Consider the following 17,421-nt stretch of genomic DNA (forward strand, 5'->3'; position numbering starts at 1 on the left):
TCAAAAGCTAAGCAGAGTTTTATTTAATTCTGAAGGTAATAGGGGGCTCCTGGAGCTCATTAGAGGTGGAAGGAGGGAAGGTCAGGGAAGTTTTAACATAGACCTGACCTTTAAACAAGAATCACCTTGGCAGAAGAACAGAAGATGGATGGTAGTAGAGACTTGAGGTATAGAAGAAAGACCAATGACAAGATTATCATCGTAGACTCAAAGTGATTAGGGGCTAAATCGGGGTGGTGGCTGTTCATTTTCATTTTCAAAGAGGACGAATCACGTCACAGGGCAATGTCTTGACTTGCATGTGAATTAGATTTAAGTGAGGCATATTTGTGCAAAGTCTTAATCACCCTCCCTTCCAGAATCATCCCAGTCCAGCAGCAGGACAAAGGTTAAGATGACTGACTGACCTGGATACAGTGGATGATGACCTTGGCATTTTGGATATCTGACCAGGCTCTAAGCATTCCACAGTATCTTCTACATGGCCATTGAAACAGACTGAGGGGAAGAGACACCCAAGAGATTCTGTGAGGGTAGAAACAACAAAATTTGGCAATTTATTTGATATCTGGGGTCAGTGTGAGTGAGGAGTTGAGAATGACACCAGAGTTGTGAACCTCAGTGAGTAGGAGAAAGGTGTTTGCCTTTGATAGTAATAAGAAAGTTCATAAGGGGTGAATGTCCCAGAGAAAATGTATGAGTAGCTCAGGAGAGAGACCAGGGCTGGATACATAGATCTAGCCATCACATGCAAAGAGATGGTAACTGGGAGCCAATGTGATCACCAAATGAGAAAGAATAAAAAGTATGAAAAAAAAAGAGAGCCCAGGACAGAGCTTTCAGGGTTAACTGTACAGCTCTCTTACCTTTCCTCATTTCCATAGCCACCACCTTTCGTAGGCTCTTATCATACCACACCTGGACTATTACAGAAGCTTCGTGATTGGTCTCCCTACCTGGATCCAGTACATCTACTCACCAAAGTGATCTTCCTGAGGTATAGGCCTGACCATGTTCCCCATCTACTCAATAAACTCCAGCGGCTCCCTATCACTTTCAAGATCAAATAGAAAATGTTCTTTTTGACATTTAAAGTCCTTCACAATCTCATCCCTTTCCATCTTTCCAGTCTTCTTACACTTTAGTCCCCTCTATGTGCTTTAAATAGACAGCTGGATGATACAGTAGATAGAGCACTGGGTCTAAAGTCAGGAAGACGACTCTTCCTGAGTTCAAATCTGGCTTCAGATAATTACTAGTTCTGTGATCCTGGGCAAGTCACTTAACCCTCTTTGCCTCAGTTTCTTTCTCTGTAAAATAAACTGGAGAAGGAAATGACAAACTACTCCAGTATCTTTGCCAAGAAAACCACGAATGGGGTTATGGAGAGTCAGACATAACTGAACAACAAACGTATTCAACACTGCTTGTTCCTTGAACATGTCATTCCATCACTACACTTGGTGCCTTTTTGAACAAGTAAAATTTTTCATTAGATCGAAAAAAAAAAGAAGAAAGAAAGAATTGGGGGAAAATGAACAAAACTGATCAAGACATCAAAAAAAAAACCCACATGCAATAAATCACATTTGTGAACCTCTCACGTCTGCAGAAGAGTAGAGTAAGGGTATCTTGCCATAACTCTCCTTTGAGCTCATGCTTGTTTGTAATTTCGCAGCATTCACTTTTGATTTTTTTTTGTGATTCTTTCCATTTACAATGTTGTAGTCATCGTGTATATTGTTTTCTTGGCTCTGCTTCACTCTACATCAGTTTCTATAGATTTTTCCATGCTTCTCTGCATTGTTTGTCATTTCTTATAGAAAAATAATACTCCATTACATTGATGAACCACAATTTTTTAGCTGTTTCCCAAATGGTGGACATCTACTTTGTTTCAAATCTTTGATATCACAAAAAATAATGCTATAAATATTTTGGTGTATATGAGGACTTTCTTCTTTTTAGCTAAGTTTTTTATATTGTAATTAAAGTCCTTTCTTCAATGATAAATATGAGAAAGAAAAGATGTATATAGGAAGTAGACTTAGTACATAAGTCGATATGTATATTTATAAATAGAAAAACGTAGGTTTTGAACAGTACTTGGCCTACAAATCAACAATCTCTTCTCCAAAATCTGCATAATAACTTCCTAGTAGGCAAAGCTGGCCCACTAACATGAAAAAAAGATAGTTTTTGCCCATCCTGAAAAAAAAAGTTACAACAGTCAATGTTTTTTGCATAGCTATTACATAAAAGTTGCAAATATATTAAAGTTTTTATAGGATTTTTTATGGGGGCTTTTATAAAGCCTTTCTTCTTTCTCTTTCATCATTGATCATATGCATAATGATATAGTTTCTCTTTATTTTTGCTCTTTGGAAGGGGGAAGGCAGGGCAACTGGGGTTAAGTGACTTGCCCAAGGTCACATGGCTAGTGTGTTAAGTGTCTGAGGCTGGATTTGAACTCAGGTCCTCCTGACTCCAGGGTTGGTGCTTTATTCACTGTGCCACCTAGCCACCCCGATACAGTTTCTCTTAATAGGATAATTAATATGTAGGCAGGAAAGAAGAGAGCAGATCCACTAAGATATGTAGCTTATTTATCAATTGTCATTTGCAGCTTAACCTAGGTATATTCTAGGTGTGTCCCTTAGAATGACTTAGGACAGGGGCGGCCAGGTAGCACAGCAAGTAAGAGCACCAGCTCCAGTGTCGGGATGACCTGGGGATTGAATCTGGGCTCAGACACTTGGCACCCACCCAGAAACACCTGGCCATGTAACCTTGAGCAAGTTACTTAACCCCAGTTGCTTCGGGGCTTGCCAGGTGGCTCAGCGAGTAAGAGCACTGGCTCCAGTGTTGGAATGACCTGGGGATCAAATCCAGCCTTAGATACTTGGCACCACACCCAGAAATAACTGGCCGTGTAACCTTGAGCAAGTTACTTAACCCCCATTGCTTAAAAAAAAAAAAAAGAATGACTTAGGACAAAGTTTCCCATGCATTTGCCTAGGGAGGCATGAGGACCACTTGGTGGGGGCAGGAATGATACACATTATTGAATATTTTCACATATAGCTCCTTCATAAATACAGATACTTTTTCCCACCAACAAAAACAAAGTTCAAATCAGTCAGCAAAAGTGATACAAAGGTGCATAATTTGTGCCAGCTGACAGGCAGGCCACATTGTCCTTCGTTTTCAAAGAGGACCAGTGACATCACAGGTTATGTCCTGACTTGTTTGTGAATTGGATTTAAGTGAGGCAGAGCTGCACAAAATTGTCGGCTTTACTCTTTCTTCAGGAGTCTTTGAACTCCACTGGCAAGACAAAAGTCAAGATGATCAGTAATAGCCTGGGATGCAGTGGATGACCTTGGCATCTTTGATGTCTGACCAAGCTCTAAGTACTCCATGGCACCTGCTTTAGCTGCCTTTAGGCTATTGGAACAAATTGTTCTAATCTGTCCATTCTACTGGGGGAAGTCATCACATGCTTGGGGCAGACATCCCCTTAAAATCACTGATGGGTTTGAGGCCTGTTGGTTATCCTTGACCTGGTTTAACCCATCTGTCAAGATGGTTTTACTGGTGTGTGGCTGCTGTGCATGCTATAGTTTGTTGGAGATGCAGGCCACATCCACAAGAGCAGAGGCATTTATTGACTCCTAGACAAATTCTCCAGACCTGTAGCTGTAACAATTTTTGGAAAGTTGTAACGATGCTTTGGACATCTGAATCTGTAATCAGAAGACCTGGGTTTAAATCCTGACTTAATGCTTTTGTGACCTTGGACAAGTCACTTAACCTTTTTAATCCTCAATCTTATTTTCTATAAAATGACAGAATAGATGGTCACTAAGATTCCTTCCAACTCTAAGTCCTATAATCTTATGATTCACCCTGAGTGGGGAACTAAGTATGTCAAGAAGTCTCAGCTGTATTTTTTTCCAGCTGTATTCTGAGAGGAAAAATGTATCATAGATTTTGTTCAATGCTACACCTCTGTTTATGCTTCTCAGAGTTAGCTTTGTGTTGTTTTTAATGATAGGCTTGTACCAGGTTAATTCTACTTTTGAATAGAATTTCCTAAAAATACTTTCCACATATACAAAAATCTTTTGTTTTATTATTATCATGTAGTTTTAAAATCCGGAACTTTTTTCAGAGTAGTAGGTCTTGAAATTACTTTTAACTGGTTGCATAGAAATCAAAATCATACTTAAAATCTGAAGCCTTAGAAAGAGTCACATAAATATGCCCATTTTTGACTGTCTCTGGATGAATCCTTTGCTTTACTTCTTTGGAGCACCATTTGGGTACTGCTGATGCATCTTTAGGGTTTATAGACTGATACTATCCTCCTGTTGTCAAAGTAATTTTATATTTTTGCCAGGGGCAAACAATATATGCCTGTTCATCAAAATCTTCTATTTCTCCCAAATATAAAGTCTTCTTGAATAATAACAGTGAATACCCGGAGTATGATGTTTTCCTTAGTGATAGAAAATAATTTCTCTGTCATGGACTATAGCTGTTATTCTTTGAGATTTTTTTAGTGTCTTCTTTGCCAACACAGACAGGAAAATGTTCTTCTATTGCCTCAGGAGCTTGTGTAGAGCTTTGCAGATCCATGTTTGAGTCTTAAGAGAATTCCTGAGGGTACTGAGAAGATAAAGTGACTGGCCCAGGGTTAAACAGCAAGTTTATTTTAGAAGCAGGGCTTGAACCAGTGTCTCTCATTAGAGGTCAGAACTGTTCCATCTCCAGTGTGAAATGCTCAGGGTGGAAATCCTGTTAGCACTGTGAAAGGAAGTAGCACCACAGGGTGGTGCAGTGGCCCCACAGTTAGCGGGGGGAAGGGCCACTAGGATTGAACATTTGGTGCCTTTTCAATGAATTAAAAGTATACTTGCTGTACTCTAGAAGAAGAAGTTAGGTGGTTTAGTGCATAGAGTCAGGAACACTCATCTTACTGAATTCAAATCTGGCCTCAGACACTTATTAGCTGTGTGACCCTGGGCAAGTCACTTAATCCTGTTTGTCTCTGTTTTCCTCATTTGTAAAATGAGCCAGAGAAGGAAATGGCAAACCACACCTGTATCTTTGCCAAGAAAACCCCAAGTGGAGTGGTTAAGAGTTTAGACACAATTGAAAACTACTGGTAACAAACCCTGGAAAAAATTGATCAGTGTTGTAGGTATGAAGATAGTGCAAGATGTCACCTTCTTGAAGAAGGATGGTGTGATATAGTGGGGAAAGTATAGAACTTGGTAGTCAGGAGACCTAATTTTGAATATCTCTTAGTGTACCAAATACTATTGGCAACTAGGTGGTACAGTTGATTAGTAGACCTGAAGTCAGGGAGACCTTAGTTCAGATCCTCGGTCACTTAACTGTTGTCTGCCTCTGTTTCCCCATCTTCAAAATGGAGATAATAATAGCACTTATCTCCCAAGATTGCTGTTCATCAAAATCTTCTATTTCTCCCAAATATAAAATACTCTTGAATAATAACAGTGAATACTCGGAGTGTGATATTTTCCTTTGTGATAGAAAATAATATAGATGATATTAAAATAATAATAGATGATATTTGCAAAGTGCTTTGTGAACTTCAAGCGCTACATAAACACTAAGTAACAATTTTTGGGACCATGAGCAAGTCTTCCTCTATAAAATAAAGCTAATACTACTTGTTCTAATCATCCTATAGGTTTATTGAGAGGGGTACACTTTGCAGAAGCGTTTAATACACTATAGAAACATGAGTTCTTGTTATTTAAGATTTCTGAATGTTTGACTAATACCAATATCCTGTTATTAGTAAAAAAAAAAAGATCATATTGGTTCTAATATAGACCCTTGTTTACTTCTCGTATTTAATGGAAAAATAGATAAACCCTTACCTACAGGGAAGAAATTTGTTTCTAAAAAAATCTAAGTTGGCAGAGGTGGGGATACTTTTTAGCTTTCACTCCATTTTTCGCATTTTCTGGCCATGACCACAACATAACCTGACAACACTAGGGAACACCCAGTGCTTCCATTCCTGGATCACTTCAGTCAGATTGTCTGGCAGTCAACAAGTATTTATTGAATACCTACCCTGTACCAGGCACTGGGGTAAGTGTTGGGGGATGCAAAAAACCAGGCCCTTTCCCTAGGAGTTCACATTCTAATGGTGGAAAGACTGTGTCAGGATTTTCTTACATGAAGGATGTTGGGGATCTGAGGGAGATGCAGTTTGAGTGATAAATGTTCTACCAGCTGTCTCCTGCTTCTGATGGCCCAACTCACCATGGTAGATTAATAGGTGATGCTTTCTCAACCTCTGCCTCATGGTAATAATAATAACAGCTAATATTTGTACAGCACTTACTATATGCCAGGATAAACACTTTGCAATTATTGTTTTATTTGATCCCTACAGTAACCCTGGGAGGTAAATGCTATTATCATCCCCATTTTACAGATGAGGAACTGAGGCAAACAGAGGTTAAGTGACTTGCCCAGGGTTAAACCTGTAGGAAGTATCTGAAGCCATCTACTACAAGACAGGAGAGCATCTGAGGGTTTAACATAGAGGAAATTCTTTTTCTCTGGACTACCTTCCTATTTCAGCTAGAAGTTTATCTTTAAAAAATAATTTTTCATTAAAAATGCATACTATTATCTGCAAGCCATCATAAGTGATCTGGTTATAATTTAGAGGACAAGGAGAAAAATTTAGGTTTTTTTTTTTTCTTAACTAAGAGACAACTCAAATGGTGGGAATTTGGACCACTGTGGTAGATGAGCAGAGGAGTATTTGGGTAAGTAAGGCCTTGTGATATCTCTCAACTCACCCTATTAATGAAGGAAAGTCAGATAGGACAATAGTTGATTGTGATGTAGCTCAATGGACTGTACTTCATCTGAGTAATATGTTCAGGTAATACATTTTGCAATCATAGACTAGAAGTAGGTCAATATTATTCTTCCATTATGGAAGCTGAGGATCAGGGAAATGGAGTGACTTCCTTTTGGGCACCCTATGAGTCCTTATAGGATGAAGACTGAAACATTAAGTAGGAGGACTGTATCCTCAGAACAGTCACCATTTTGATGTTTAATATTATGTTACTGTCACTGGTAAACATTCTTGGAAAAGACCTTATTGCCAAGGTCTTCATCTGCACATAGGTAGCACTTCAGTGATTTTATTGCCTCATCTGTAGAATACAGGGATCGGAGAAGTCATCTAGTCCATCCTTCGCGTTTTATAGATCAGGAAACTCAACCCCAAGAAGATTAAGTGACTTGCCCAAGGTCACACAAGAAAAACTGTAGAGAAAATGGAACATGTACTAATATGGTCTGAAATCTGATCAGCTTCTGATGTAAGCTAAGCTAATTTAAAATATGAAGCATATTTTGTACCTAATCTACAGTTTGAATTTTCCTTCCTTTGAAGACACAGCTCCATTCCTAGTAACACCATTGATTTGCTGGGTATCTACTATCTAATATTGCTATGCTTCCATCCCCTTTGAAGACCGTGTCTTATATGTCTACCATCTAACTGTTAGTGGTAATGAATTAAGTGCTTTTTATGGTTTTGGTCAAAGGAATTATAGAAATGCAAAGTAATGATTCCCATCCTCCTCTTGTGTTTGTGCTCAGAGTAAAGCGATAGAACAGGTTTCTTTTCCCTTAGGTACAGAATTGCAGCACCACATTCCCCTCACATGGGTAAGGCTGACCCCTAGTGACCACCTGTGACTGCTCCTTAGGGTCCTGCCGTCTTTTGAGTGTGTATGATTCGGAGGATTTGAGACTTTCTCTAAGGAGTTCCTTTGTTGTGAACAAATGTCATTTTTCATCCTATCCTTACTAGTCTTTGTTTATAAATTTGTCTCAGGAGCAAAGATTGGCAGGAAAGTCTCATTTACCTTAAGAAGAGCACATTGTTACCTATCATGGCTGTTCACCTGAAATAATGAAAATAAATATAATATTTAAGTGACACCTTTTAAATTAATTCTTTGTCAACTCTTACTCATTTTGTCAGATCCATATTTATTCCTCTTCTATAGTGACCTTAATATTTTGAGTCAAAATCAGCTTAGTATTTGGAAAAGAGAGAAAAGGTATGTTTAAATAATATTTCTCTTTATTTTCTACTGTAACATCTTTAAGTATATAATTCTGACAGGTAAAAAATAGGTTAAATTTTTCAAATTCTATTACAAACTTAATAATCAGCAAAAACTGCAAAATAAGGAATAAAATAATACCTAAAGCCCTTACTTTGTAATTAAATATTTTAAAGTAGAACCAACCTAAGAAGAAACAAGTTTCTACTGTGTTCCCTTCTGAATACACTTGAAATTCTACTTTTCATTTTATTTTATTTTATTTTTTTTTAGCAATCAGGGTTAAGTAACTTGCTCAAGGTTACACAGCCAGTTATTATTTCTGGGTGTGGTGCTAAGTATCTGAGCCCGGATTTGATCCAGGTCATCCCAACACTGGAGCCGGTGCTCTTACTTGCTGAGCCACCTGGCCGCCCCTACTTTTCATTTTAAATGATGTGTTCTTCAGTAACACATACATGGAGTCACACATATGGGGCAAACCATGAAAATGAATTAGTGAGATCAGAAATGACTGCTTGTTAAAGATGTTTCCGAATTGAATGGAAAGTTGGAATAGGCAGCTTTTAAGGCTTATAAGTTTCAAATTCTATGCCACCAGCTGAGTTGCGAAGGGGAGATAACTTCAATGTTAATATAGTTTTGACCAGAAACCAAACTAGTGGATTGTAGTCAGGAAAGAATATTACTCCTCCAGAGATCAAAAGGAGAACTAAAGAGAATCCAGTAATGAAGATGGATTGGACAGAAGAACCATAAGCCAGAAGGCCAGAGTCTAATGAAGGAATAGTTAGGGAGTGATTGAGAATAGCCACTGGAAAGGATTTTCAGCATTTTAAACCAGAGCCATCACGGCACCTGGCATGTAATACGTTTTTAACAAATGCCTGGCTGATTAAAGGTAATTAAACCTGATCATCTCTATTTCTTAGGAATCAATGTCCAAAAAGAGAAACAGCAGCAAAAGCATTGGCCTCAGATGTCCATATACAACAGTGCAAAGACTGAATAACAAACAAGCTGAATTAAAGATCTCAATAAAAGGAAGTAAATTTGGCCTATAAGCATATTGGGTATATATTGATGGAAGCCGAAGTATCCTCTTTCCAGGAATAATGTGAAGCCTGAGGAAGGGAAAAATGGATCTTTCCAAGAGATTATTTTGGGGTGCTTTTTTTCTTTCTTCTTTTCTTTGATCTTTAGGGTTCTTTTCCTCCTTCAATTATTTATTTATTTTTAACATTCTTTTTTTTTTTTTTAATTTGGAGTTCTCTTCCTCCTGCCCAAATCTCCATGCCCCCTCCCCATTGAGAAGGCACATGGTATGTTATATATTATACATGTGAAGTCATGTAAAATATTTCCATATTAGTTGGGTTTAAAAAAAAAGGCAAGAAACATAAAGAAAGTGAGAAAAGTATTTTCAGTCTGCACTCAGAGTTCATCACTCTTGGAAGTGGGTAGCATTTTTCATCACAGGTCCTTTGGAATTGACTTGGACCATTATTTTGATCAGAATAGCTAAGCCTTTCACAGTTGATCATTGTTAGCATATTGCTGTTACTATGTACACAGTGTTCTCCTGCTCCCTTCACTTTGTATAAGTTCATATAGGTCTGTCCAGGTTTATCTGAAATCATCCTGCTTGTCATTTCTTATAGCACAATAGTATTTCATGACAATCATATACCACAACTTGTTTAGTCATTCATCAATTGATGGGAATCCCCTTAGTTTCCAATTCTTTGCACCACAAAAAGAGCAGCTATAAATATTTTTGAATGTATAGGTCCTTTCCCCTTTTCTTTGATCTCTTTGGGATGCAGGCCTAATGTGGTTTTGCTGATTCAAATGGTATGTGTTTTTTTTTAGCCCTTTGGACATAGTTCCAAATTGTTTTCCAGAATGGTTGGACCAGTTTACAACTCCACCAACAGTGCATTAGTGTCCCTATTTTTTGTGTGGGGGGTGCTTTTTGAGATGTATTCATTATGTCAAAATAAAAATATATGAATAATTTCTTTCAAAAGGTAATGTCCAGAACCAGGGAAGTGTACTCTGCTCTGACCCAACTCCAGCTGGTGTATTTATTAAGTTCAATTTTGGACCTACTGCCTTAAAAATTATTAATATACTTTGCTTTCATATCTCTCACATTTCAAACAATATCTCACCTCAGCCTATCCAGAGGAACAACACTTGTGGCATGGAGAGACTGGTCATTGAGAACTTAGTCTTTAAAGCATGTGGAATATTCCCTGCCTGATATCAACCAATGGGGAGGCTTGCTCAGCCAGCTTCTGGAATCAGGCAGGACATATTACATATCCTGTAATGACTGGATTCTCATTGACCAATATCCCCATTACATTTATAACAATGAATTTAAAGGAAAAAACAAGAAGTTCTGCAAACTTATCAATATGTCAACCAATCCTGACAGTACTGTGGTATTCCACAATCATGGTACCTTACATCTTCCAAAAAGAGAGGGAGATATAATTTCCTTATCTTTTTTTTTGGGGGGGGGGACAAACTTGGCTATTATGATTACAATGCATCTTGTTACAATTTTTTTGTTTATTCTATGTATATTGTTTATAGTTAATGTTCATGCTGTTTTCCTGTTATTTAGCTTTTTAAAACTTTGCATCTGTCATATAAAGCCTCATGCTTCTTTAAATTCTTTATACTAATTATATCTGAGAAGGATAACCATTATGGTGAGAAGATTGGAAACTATGCCATTTGTAAATCAGTTGAAGGAATTAGGGATATTCAGCCTGGAGAAGACTTTGGGTGGCATGATAGCTATCTTCAAGTAATGAAATAATGTAGTTAATGTATTTTTACAAACCTTAAACCTTTGCAAACCTACTGTTGTTACTAGTAACAACAGTAATAATAATATATATATAGCACTTTGTATATTATACATTATATTAATATAACATGTTAGTATAATAATATATTTATAAGCACTTTATTAATAAAAAATTTTATAGAAATATTTTATTTATTTTGCTTGGTCCCATCTTAGGACAATAGGTAAAAGTAGTCTAAAAGAATATTTCAGTTCAATGTGAAGAAAACTTCCCCAGTCCTTAAGAGCTGTCCAAAAGTAGACTGGATGCCCATCATTAAAGATTCTATAGTGGAGAATAAAGAGGCCACTTGTCAGAGATATTGTAAAGAGGATTCTTGTTCATGTAGAGACTAGATGAGAAGACTTCTTGGATGCCTTCCAACTTAGAGTCTATGAGAAAAAGCACCATTTATTTTTGGTAAGTTTTTATTATAAATTAGTAGCCATTAAAAAACAAAAAATGAAATCTTATATAAAATCATAAACTATTTATAATTTGTTTTAAAGTTAGTATAAGTTTTACAAAATAGGAAAATGTCTGAAACAAGGGAGAACTTTCCCCCCACATTTCTTTGGGCCCCTCCTCCCACCTAGGGACAATTAGATGGTAGAGTGGATAGAGCACCAGGTCTGGAGTTGGAAAAACCTGAGTTCAAATGCAACTTCAGACACTTACTTCTGTTTGCCTCAGTTTCCTCAACTGTAAAATGGTGATAACAATAGCACTTACCTCTGAGGGCTGTGAGGACCAAATGAGATAACATTTGAAAGTGTTTATCACAGTGCCTGGAACCTAGTAAGGCACTAAATAAAATGCTGATTCCATTCCTATTCCACTTTTTAGTATTTTCAGATAGAAGAGATGGTCGAAGCACTTGTTTTTGTCTCCTCTAGAAAACTGTACATGTGAATAGAAAGTTTATATGACTTTCATTAAGTTCTTGGTTAGTCAGGAGAAAGGCTATAGGTGAGCCATCTACATTCCGCCCTCCAAACACTTTTTTTTTTTGGAAGGGTTAAGTGACCCAAGGTCACACAGCTACTAAGTGTGTCAAGTATCTGATGCTGGATTTGAACTCAGGTCCTCCTGACTCTAGGACTGGTGCTCCTTTCACTGCACCACTTAGCTGCCCTGCAATCACTTCTCAACCCCTAACACTGATTCCTTTATTGTTCAGTCATTCAGTCATGTCCAATTCCACATGACTCCTTGTTCATGGGGTTTTCTTGGTAAAGATACTGGAGTGGTTTGCCATTTACTTCTCCAGTATGTTCCCACTTTACATATTAGTAACTGAGATAAAAAGGGTTCAAATGACATGCCCAGGGTCACATAGCTAGTAAGTGTCTGAGGTCAAATCTTCCCGGTTCCAAGCATGGTACTCTATCCACTTCATCACTTAGCTGTCCCTTTCTGACTCCACTCCTAAACTAAAATTGTTTTCTTCAAGTTTATCAATGATATCTTAAAAGCTAAATTGGTTGGCTTTTACTCAGTCTTCATCCCTGTCAGCCTCTGTAGATTTTGACATTGTTACCATCCCTTCTATATACGTCCTGCTTCCTTGGTTTTTATAACACATTGCACTCTAGTGCCACCTTGCCTCCCTACTTTACTAATTCTCTTCCTTGGTCATCACATATCTTCTACATCTAACTTGTAGGGTTCTCCCAAAGTTTCGTTCTAGGCTCTCTTCTTCTTCCTTTTGCTGCCCTCTAATAGTGATAACTGAACTCAGTGGAAACTATTGAGATTATCAGATCAACTGAGATGATTCATCCGTATATGGATCCAACCCTATCCAATATCACTAACTCCTAAATTGATATCTCACAGGCATCTCAAACTCAACATGTCCAAAATGAAACTCATTGTCTTCCACCTTTAACATATTTTCCCTCCAACTTCTTTGTATCTGTTGAGGGGACCATTATTCTTCCATTTCTAATCAGTTGCCAAGATTTGTCAATTCTGCCTCCAAAACATCTCTTCACTCACATTGCCCCCATCAGGTCCTCATGACTTCTCCTCTGAACTGTTTCAGTATTCTCCCAGTTGGTCTTCTTGATTCTAGTCTCTGTCTCCAATTCACCCATATATCTGTCAGACTGATCTTTCCAATGCATGTCTGGCCATGTCACTCCCGTGTTCAAGAAATTCCACTGATTTTCCCTTGCCTCTAGGATAAAATAGAAATTCCTCAGCTTGGCACCTAAAGTCCTTCATAGTCTGCTTTCAGTGTACCTTTCCTAATTTTTTTCACATTATTCAACTAAATGTATCCTGCAATTTGAACAAATTGGTCTACTTGCTGTTCTCTGAACTTGGAATCTTATTTCCCACCTTTGCCTTTCCCACCTGTGCCTTTGCACAGGATGGCCTATAGGTGTTTTTTTTTAATGCATTTTCTTCACATCTCTGCTTCTTAGAATTCTTAGCTTCCCAGAGTAGTTGACCTTTGATTGTGGAATGGTTAAACAAATTGTGGTAGATGAATCAATGGAATATTGCTATATGTAAGAAGTGACAAGTATGAAGAATTCAGAGAAACCTAGGAAGATTAATATGAACATATATAGAGTGAAGTAAGCTGAACTATGAAAATAATACAAAGCTACAACAATAAAAATGGAATGAACAAAAAGATGAAACTGAATGCTGTGTAATAGTAATCATTAACTTTGACCCCAGAGAAAAGTTGAGAAAATGTACCTGGGGGACTCCGGTGTGGAATACTGTATAGATTGTCAGACACAGTTTATATGTTGGTTGGTTTTGATTAAAAGGCTTTTTTTCCATCTTTCTTTAAAAATATTTATTATAACAGATGACTCCATGGGCAGGGGAGGGAAGGATATTTTTGTAAGTGAAATTGATGTAAAAGCAAAAGATATCAATTAAAAAAATTTTTTTAAAGGATCCTTATATACATTGAAGGCTCATCTTCAGGTGCCACTGTTACACAAAACCTTTCCTGCTTGCCCTAACTTTTAGTGTACCCTCTCTTTTCTCATATTATAAATTATGTGGATACATTATCTCCCCAGGAAAATGACTGTCCCTTTTTCTTTATATACCCAGTATAATGCTTTAATGCTTATTGAATTGAATGAGGTAGACTGTTCCCTTCTGATTCTGTTAAATTGCTATCATTCCCACTCTAGTAATTTAGCAGAGAATCCCTGGATGTTCTACGGCACTGGAGACCTACCTGCCTTCATGAGTAGCGCTTTGTTGCTGTGTGAAATCAGTTGCCTACTTAGATAATTTGTTCACTGAGCAAAGGGAACATTTAAAGTTTTGCTGTTCATGCAGAAACAATAACATCAATCACTTTCAGATGTTTTAGACCACCATGGAGAATGCTTTGCTGCATTTGTCTGTGTACCCTTACTATTCTGGTGATATGTGGCATAGTAGTGACTGGGATAATAGCTTATATAGTCATTTGATAGCCAATATGGAAAACATCTCTCAAAAACACTGTCTCAGTGCGGTGGTGATTGTGATAAAATTACTAAAAGAGCATTGATGGTAGTGGCAAGTATTGCTAGGATACAGTCAGAGGACATAGAATTAGTACTGGAAAGGACCTGAGGGGTCACCTAGTTCAGCTCTTTCATTGCTTTACAGATGAAGAAACTGAGATCCAGAGCATTCAAGTGACTCAAGGTCACATGGGTGGTCAATGACAACCAAATTTCAAAACTAGATCTCCAAAATCAGTATTATAAGTAGAAGATGGTGAAGCCATGCAGAGGCAGCAGTTTGAAAAACATCTGGGAGACTTAATGGACTACAAACTCAAAATCAATCAATAGCATGATAAAACAGACTAAAGAAGGCAAATAGGTTCTTAGGCTGCATTAAGGAAGGCATAGTGACTTTGGTAGCTCCACTGTACTTGGTCCTGGTCCGATCACATCTGGAATATAGTGCTCAGCCTGCTCATAACATTTTAGGAATAGCTAGCTCTCATTTACATAGCACTTTAAAGTTTATAAAGAGCATTACAAATATCTCATTTGATTCTCAACCCTTTGAGAGAGGTGCTGTTATCTCCATTTTAAAGATGAGGAAACTGAGATAGATAGAGGTTAAGTGATTTGCCTAGGGGTCACACTGCTAGTAAATATGTGAGGCAGGATCTGAACCCAGGTATTCCTGACTGCAGATCCAGTATTCTTACCCACTGCTGCCTAGTGGCGGAACATTCGAGGACATCATATTGCTAAAAGGTATTGATATCATGCCATATGTGTCATAAGTAGACTGGAAAAGGACTAAGAAGCTAAAGCTGAATTGGAAATTGTCCCCAAATTAACTTTCCTCAAGAGGCAGGAACCTGAAAAGAGGAGTTCAGGAGAGGAGAGGACATGACAAGTGTTTTCAAGTATTTGAAGAACTGTTACCCACACAAAACTAGGGGCAATAAATGAATATTGCTAAAAGGCAAATTTAGGCTGCGTGGAAAGAAAAATTTTGTATCCAACAGTGAATGGTCTGCGTTAGAAGGCAGTAGGCTCTCCTTCCCTGGAAGTCTTCAAGCGAAGACTGGAAAAGCATTTGTCAGGTATATTGTAGAAAGACATTGATTATCCTAGATTCTATGGCTCTGTCCACTGACATCAAATTCAATGCTTTCCCCCACTGTCCCATGCTTCAGCCTCCCCCAGTAAAAGAGAAACTGACTAAAAGAGAAAGTTCTTCTAGGATTTGTTGAAGGAGAGAAGTCAAATAATCATTGGAATTCAACTTCCAATCAACATTGACTTACTCCTTGATACTATTAATCATTATTGGTCTGATATGTAAAAATAATGTAATGGAGTTCTTTATTTTTAATCCTTGATTCTTACCCTTTTGAAGTACAAACTAAGAAAATGAGTTTCTTTTTTAAAGAATCCCATCCTTTTAATAGGGTTCAAACATCTGGGTGGCTTAGTGGACAGAGCACTGGGTTTGGAATTAGGACAATTTATCAGACACAAAAAGCCTCTGATACTTACTAGCTGTGTGACCCTGGGCAAGTCACTTAACCCTATTTGCCTTAGTTTCCTCATTTGTAAAATGAGCTGGAGAAGGAAATGGCAAATCACTCCACTATCTTTGCCAAGAAAACCCCAAATGGGATCACAAAGACTAAACAGCAATAACAAAGATTAGTCATATCTTTGACATTCGTAATTGTTCTGGATTGTGTTTGGGGGTTGGGGAATGTTACGAAACCCAGTTTATAAAGCATAATCTTCTTCAGGGCAGGCAGTAAACTTTGGAGAATAAAAATATTAAAAAGTCCTAAAATATCTTGGGAGCACTTAATTTTGGGGCAATTTCCAATTTACCTTTAGCTTCTTAGTCCTCTTCCAATCAACCAGTGAATTAGAGGATTGGGAAGACTGTAGAGAGGAGTGACCAGTAAAATGCTTCATTGGAAAAATCATCTGAGGTGATAAGAGTGAGTTCTGGGTAGAGATTTTAAAAAGTTGAACTCTTTCTCAGGCAGGGGGTGGTGGGGGTGAAATAGGGAAAAGGATGCCAAGAAGCTTAATTGAAACCAAGTTGCTTTTGAGAATAGGAAGGAAGGAAGGAGACAAAAGAGAAAATACACATACATAAGAAACCTGGACAGATTCAAGCAAATGAGATGTAACGTTGAAGAACAATAGAAAAGACATGGTAAAAACAAATCCAAAGGAAAACTAATACTTTTGATCTTGATAAACAATCAGATATTATTATCATCATTTTAACCACAGAGAAATAGGAAGCAAGTAGAGGATGCAAAACAAGAAAATAATTTGAGACAGCATACTAGATAGGAAAGTTATTTGGATAGTTAAATGGAGATAGTAATAGTACCTAGCTCCCAGGGTTGTTGTGAGGATCAGGTGAGATATTTTTAAAGTGCTTAGCACATTACCTAGCACATAGTAGGTATTTAATAAAATGCCCATTCCCTTGCTCTCTGAGAGGCAAAAATCACTGCACAGGAGTCATTTAGGTAAAAGAAGGAAACAGAGAATACAACAACGTCTGTTATTGGACAGGCAAGGGGAAAGGAAGTGGGAGAAAAAGAAGAGTCTTGAGGGTTATTTTCCTCAGTTCTTGAAGATGTAGATACAACCAGCTTGTCTTCTCTGCTGAGATGCCTGTCTGGGGTGGATGGACATCTCTGGTTTCCTCCTTTTCTGCTGCACCTCACCCCTCTTTTCACTTTCTTCTTTTAGTAGCTTCTTTCAGTTTCTCTTTTTACCCGATGCCCTTGTACTGACACTTCTTTGTAGGTCAGTTGGTTAAATCTTGGATCAGGCTGGGGATGCTGCTCCTCAGAGCTACTGCCACTCAGATCTTGAGGTCCTATTTCCCACAGACTAAGTAAGAGTTCTAGTCAACCTCCCTACTCAAAG

General features: G+C 37.8%; 1 pseudogene; it reads right to left on the reverse strand.

Moving 5' to 3' along the window:
* Positions 1-1,484: 1,484 nt before the first annotated feature.
* LOC138170550 (Rieske domain-containing protein pseudogene) lies at positions 1,485-6,519 on the reverse strand (annotated as a pseudogene).
* Between the last annotated feature and the right edge of the window lie 10,902 nt (positions 6,520-17,421).

The sequence above is a fragment of the Petaurus breviceps genome, unplaced genomic scaffold, assembly GCF_028583685.1.
Source record: "Petaurus breviceps papuanus isolate PSGF00001 unplaced genomic scaffold, PetGlider_PUasm1.0 38, whole genome shotgun sequence".
Lineage (NCBI taxonomy): Eukaryota > Metazoa > Chordata > Mammalia > Diprotodontia > Petauridae > Petaurus > Petaurus breviceps.